A 6,287-nucleotide genomic window follows, 5' to 3' on the forward strand; every position below is an offset into this window, starting at 1 on the left:
AGTCCTGATGGACGCATCAGATGCATATATCAAAATGGCTAAATGGTTAAGTCAGGCTGTATGTGTCACCTCGTGTGTGTGTGTGTGTGTGCGCGCACTCTGTTCTCTTTGCAGTTTTCAAGTACACAACACATTGCTACTAACAAAAGTGACCTTGCAGTACAGCAGAGCTCCTGAGCTCCTCCGGTTTTTGCTTTGGGGCGGGGGGGGGGGCTCCCTGCTGTTTTACATAATGGCCACAGTGCTGATTTAGACCCCCACCAGCCCCCACGGTGACTACTGTGTGGTGGAGTCTGCACCTGCTGACTGATGGTCCTTCTAAGACTCACGAGGTGGCATCTCACGGTGGTTCTCACTTGCAGTTCTGATGACCAGTGGTCAGCCTCTTGTCCTGTCTGTGGGTTTTCAGGTCTTCTCCTGACAAATGCTCACCCAGGTCTTCTGCCGTGTTTTAATTGGGTCTTTGTTTTCTTGCCGCCAAGCCGAGTTCCTCGTGTATTTTGGAGACTGACCCCTATCCAATGTGAACGTTGGTCTCCTCGTCGTTTTCTCTCGTTCCACGGGTTCTCTCTCCTCTGTGGGTGGTTTTCTTGGCTCTGCAGAAGCCTTTGGATCTCATGGAATTCCATTTATCTCTTGTTTTTCTTTCATGCCTGGGTTTTCAAGGTCATATCCAAAAAGATAAATCTCTGCCCGTGCCCATGTCACGGAGCGTCCCTCTTTTCCCCTAGTGGTTTCATAGTTTCGGGTCGTTTTCTGTTGACTTGGGTCGCGATAAGAGTCCGATTCCGTCCTTCTGCAGGTGGGGTCCAGTTTTCAACACTATTTACCAGGTCCTCGGCCTCTTGGCGTCCGACTGTGAATTCTGGTTAAATAAGATGGACTGAGCACATAAGCTCTGCTCCCCTCCTGACACCCCACAAACACGAAGGCAGAGGGGTTATTTTTGATACACAAAACCACAAGACTAATTGGCACAGAAGAGGAGAGAACAGACATTTGGAAGACAGAAGAGCAGACCGATGGGCTGCACCCCTAAAATACCAATGAGGAAAGCTGGAAATACCCCGACGTCTCGCCACGGACCCCACAAGAGGCTCAGCGGTCATCTTCATGGACCAGGGTGAGGACGGGGTGGTGCACGTCTGTAACGCCAGTGACTGGGGAGGCTGAGGCAGGAGGATCACAAGTTCGAGGCCAGCCTGGGCCACTTAGCAAGACCCTGTCTGAAAATACACAATAACAAGGGCCGGGAGGTAGCTCCGTGGTGGGGTGTCTCTGCGCTCAGTCCCCAGTTCTGGAAAAAGAGAGGAAGAGCCAAGGCAAGGAGACGCCAAAGGCAGACGCGCCTTCCCTTCGCGCCCTTCCTGGCTGTGTGCCCCCTTCCTGCTTCGGGGTCTGGGACAGAGGTGGGCCTGCGTGGCCTGCTCGGCTCCTGCCCTGCACCGGGCACTCCATTGGCCCCAGTGTCGGGGAGGGAAGGGGATGGACTCAGGAGTCAGCGGAAGCAGGTCTGTCCAGGACGTGGCCTGGCGTGGCGAGCTGGAGACACGTGCCAGGCCCCGGGCCGGGGTCTGGAGGCTGCTCAGAACATCGGCTCTGACCCCCACATGGGGACGGCTCTGAGCGGACAGAGGCCTCCCCGCAGCCTCGCCCCAGCCGCCCCTGCCACCTCCCCGGCCACCTCCCAGCCTGGCTCCCCGAGCTTCCCTTTCCCCGCCCAGGTAGCCGCTGCCCCTCCAGCCCTGCTCCAGGCTGGCTCCTCCTCGCCCGCGCTGGGGGAAGTGCCGAGTCCTGGCCAGCCGGATCCCCCGTGGCTCTCCACGGCACCCGGCACCCGCCCTCAGGAACTCCTGCTCCCCACCTCTGTCACGTCAAGGGCTGCGGCTGGCACCTCTCAACTGTCGAGAAGAAGCAAGCTTCCAAGGGTCAAAGGGCAGAGCTCCGATGGTGGAAGGCTAGGCCACTGGACCGGCGTCTCCTGGGCAGGGGGTAGCTCCCCCTACGGGTAATGTCCACTGTCCCAGAGGGAGAACAGGGAGAGGGGTGTCCCGGTACTATTGGCCCCCCTGGAGTCAAATGCCTTCAGCAGATGCAAGTGTCCCTAGGGGACAAGGGCCGAATTATTTTGGGGTCATGTCCTCTGCCCTGAGGGTGGCCAGATATAACAAATAAAAATACTGGACAAGACGACCAGTTAAATTTGAATTTCAGATAAGCATCAGATAACTTTGTCTCTAAAGTAAGCTCCATGCAATGTTTGGAGACACACATACACTCACAGATTTCTCATTATTTAACCAATATTCAGATTTAACTGGGTTTCCTTATGTTTGACAGCTCTGCCTGCGGCTGACCGTCCCGCACCCGGGGTCTGGCCTGTGTTAAACACTCATTGGAAGAGGCATTTGTCTCAGTTCTGAGTTAGGAGGGAAATCAGAACGCTGTGTCTCCCCAGGCCAGAGTGGACACTCTAGTTACGTCAGGTGAGTTTTAATTACCAAAATGAGACTGCTTACTTTAACCAAGAGGGACCAGAAACTCGGAGACCTGCCTGAGTCGTCAATCGGCATCCAAGAAGGGAAACCTGCCCCTCTACAGAGCCAGTCTGCAGACAAGGGGAGAAAACAAGCTGGATTCCTGTGCATTCCAACCTGTTCCCATCCATTCACTCAACAAATATTGATTGCAGCCCTGTTGAGCCCCAGGCAGGGCTCCCTAAGCCCCTGAGGTGATTACTCTCAAGCTTCTCAATGTCCTTACTTGATGAAGAGAAAAACCGAGGCACAGAGAAGTTAGGTGAGTTGCCCAAGGTGACACAGCGGGTAGATGGTGCCCACATCTGACACGGGTGCCCTCGCTCTTACCCTGCCGCGTGACTCTACGGAGGTACCAGGCAGAGAGCAGGAGGAAGTAGCCAGACGGAGCTCACACAGAGAGCCTGCAGCCCCCGCCATCGCCCCTAAGAGCTTCTCTCCTAATATCGCTGAGCCGCCTGGTCCCCCCATCCCCCCCTTCCCACCCCTGCTCGGCTTCTGGTCAGCCGTGATCTCCCGGCTGGTCCATCTCTCTGGATCATGCCTGGGAACTAGTGTTTGACCACCTCTGGTGGTTGATGGACAGGGGGCTGGGCTCAGCTGTGTGGGGCTTCGGGGGCTACAGGCATCTGGGGGCTGGTGGCACCGTCCCATGTGGCGCCCTCTCCTGGTGCTCAGTGCAGAGGCTGGCCTTTGCCGGAGTCCACCGGGCACATGCTGCAGCACCCACCTGTGGCTTCTCCATGTGCCGCGTCCTCTCAGGGCAACTGGAATCTGAGAGTGTCTCGAGAGTGAGCGTGCGGTAAGTGAGGGGCAGAAACTTCTAGCATTTCACCTGAGGGGAGACCATGTCGCATGGTGGGAGCCCGTGGCCGAGCAGAGCCACTCATCATGGCCAGGAAGCAAGAAAGCAGAAGAGGAAGAGACTGGGTCCCACAACCCTGGTGGCCCAAAGCCCTCCCGCCAGGTCCCCCTCCTCAGGGCTCCACCATGTCCCAGCAGCCAAGTCGTTAACGCAGACCACTGGGGGACACTCAGCATCCAAACTACAGCAGGACCTGAGTCACGTCTGTACCCTGGCTTCAGAAAGGTCTGGGTTTTGGGTCCTATCAGGAAGGCACTTATGAAAGATGCTGAGCAAGCCCAACTGCAATAGCCCACAATCCCGGGCCTTCTTTCCCCTAGTAATTGTTCTGCTTCCTGTGGCTGCTACAGGGCCTTTGCACATGCTGTTCCCCCTCCTGCAATCTCTACCTTCCCTCTTACCCTCTTCTTTAGGATCCCAGCAGAGTATCTTTTCTGACCTTTCTCTTTTTCTTTTTTCTTTTTCGTCCTGAGGATTGAATCCTGGGGCACTCTACCACTGAGCTACATCCCTACCACCTATTTTGTTGTTTTAAGAGATGGACACAATATCTTTACTTTATTTTATTTATTTTTATGTGGTGCTGAGGATTGAACCCAATGCCTCACGCGTGTGAGGTAAGTGCTCTATCACTGAGCTGTAAGCCCAGCCCTGACTTTTTTTTTTTTAACTTTGAGATAGAGTCTCACCAAGTTGCCCAGGCTGGCCTTGATCTTGCGATCCCCCTGCCTCAGTCTCCTAAATCACTAGGATTACAGGCACGTGCCGTCACATCTGGCCACCTGGCCGTTTGTCATTATTTTACATCTCCATTCTACAGACGAGGAAGCTGGGGGCCAGAGAGGTTAAGTGATCTGCTCAAGAGCACACAGTGAGCAGTACCTCTGGGATTCGAATCCTTGTGACTGACCCCAGAGCCTGTTCCTCACGCCTTGTTCTTTAAGTTCACCTGTGTTTAAAGGCCAGGGCAGGGCATGAAGCTGCCCTGAAAATAAACACCACATCAAAACCTGTGGGCAAGCCTCCCAAACTCAGAATGATGGGAAGTGCAGGGGGAAGGGCCCAGGCGAGGCTGCACGCTGGGCCAGGCGCTGGCCATGCTCTAGAACACATCAGTGGTCTGAGTGTCCCACAGCCGAGCTACAGGAGCCCCGGGGCCCTGTGTCGGGAGGTGGGGAGCCCCTGTCTTCTGGAGCGGGGGCCGGGATACAGTCTGGGGTCAGGGGACATTCTTTTCAGTGGCAAATCTGGTTCTCTGACTTAAGCAGACAGACTTTTGTAGGACAGACAGACAGCTGCTGAGGACGGGGAGCCATTCTAAGGCAGGGACTGGGGCATAATGGTCCCCCTGCCTGCCTTCCCTCCGCAGCCGGGGACCAGGGAGGGGAGCCTAGGAACCCAGGGGATCACATATGATTAAAAATTTGATTAAAAAAGTGCAATTTCGCCTCAGTTCATAAACAGTAAGTGGGCTCTCTGGCCCTCTCTAAACTAGGTCTGGGAATCCCTGGGACAGAGGATTGGGGGCCCCTCCTCCCTGGCCACCAGAGCCCAGGCCCCTTGGAATCCAGCTGATGCTCAGCAAAGGGAACGAGACCAGGGGACCTGGAGCAGCGGCCCAGTCCTGCCACTTCCTCGCTGCGTGGCCTCGGGCAGGAAACTCCTCCTCCGACCTGCTGTACTGTGCGCACAACCAGATGCTGCCTGAGAACAAAGGTCTAACTCATTTATTTTCTCTTGGCAGCAGGACCCTTGGTTCAAAAGACCCGTCCATGGTCCTGTCCTCTGGTCGGCCAGGGATGCCGGCACGGCCCTCCCACCCCTGCTGGGCCCATCTTGAGTGGACCACGGCTGAATCAGGTGACATCTGAGGACACTCGAGGCCCTGCCAGTTCAGAAGTCCGTGAGTAGTTGAGGGAACTGGAGGATTTGGAAAAGTGCGCAGACACTGTGACCAGGCCTCAGCCTGGGTCCTTGGTGGAGCGTTTTGCCAGCTCTGGACCTTGGTTTTCCCATCCAGAAAGCAAGCCTTGGCCTCGGTGGTCTCTGCCATCCCCTTCAGCTCTGAAAACCTAGGACTTTGGGGAGGCTGAGGCAGGAGGATCACAAGTTCAAGTGTGTTCAATCCTCAGCAAGTTAGCGAGGCCCTGGGCAACTTAGTGAGACCGTCTCTAAATAAAAGTAAAAACAGCTGGCGCTGGGGCTCAGTGGGAAGGTGCCCCTGGTTCAATCCCCAGGACCAAAAAAGAGAAAAAGAAAGAAAGAAAAGAAAATCTAGGACTCCTCCCTGGTAAGACCAAGGGAAAACAAGGCCCGTGGTGTGGAGAACCCGGGGGAGGGGGAGGGGGACAGCAAGGTGATTCTCCGAGGTTCCGTTTAGACACGACCCAGGGGGCAACTCAGGGACTGGGTCTGGTGAAAGGTAATGAGCCTCCGAATCAGAAATCAATGACCGAGGTCATAGCTATGGTTTTTGGTTTAGGAAAACAAGAAGAATCAGTAGCCGAGACTCTAACAGGTGGGACTCTGACATGTGGAATGAGTGGTGGGACACATGGGTGGGAGCCCCGGTGGCTGGAGAGATGGGTGATGGCCAGGTAGAGATGGGGAAGGACAGGGACGTTCCAGAGGGCGTTGGGTGGGCAGTGGGCACCCGTGTTTTGAGACAAACATCTGAGGAGGTGAACGAGGGTCAGTCATGGATTTGGGGTGAGCAGGCTAAGAAGGAATGGGGGGGGGCCCCGGCCAGGCAGGGAGCGCCGGCGGGAGGACGTGGGTTTGCAGCGGAGGGGCCGGGGGCGGGAGGGGGGACCTCATCATGGCCGATTTGGTTTTCTTGGCATCCACCCATTTCCCCTCCCTGCCCCACTCCCCTTCAGACCCGC

At 55.9% G+C, this 6,287-nt stretch overlaps 1 long non-coding RNA gene across 1 annotated transcript; it reads left to right on the forward strand.

Moving 5' to 3' along the window:
- Positions 1-1,496: 1,496 nt before the first annotated feature.
- On the forward strand, positions 1,497-6,066 carry LOC124109813 (uncharacterized). Its single transcript, XR_006857103.2, has 3 exons — positions 1,497-2,008; positions 2,341-2,486; positions 5,147-6,066. It is a non-coding gene; the product is annotated as an uncharacterized LOC124109813 (long non-coding RNA).
- The last annotated feature ends 221 nt before the right edge of the window (positions 6,067-6,287 follow it).

Source organism: Marmota monax, unplaced genomic scaffold, assembly GCF_021218885.2.
Source record: "Marmota monax isolate L192 unplaced genomic scaffold, Marmota_monax_Labrador192_F-V1.1 WCK01_AAM20220418_F8-fsc00008, whole genome shotgun sequence".
In the NCBI taxonomy this organism is placed as follows: Eukaryota; Metazoa; Chordata; class Mammalia; order Rodentia; family Sciuridae; genus Marmota; species Marmota monax.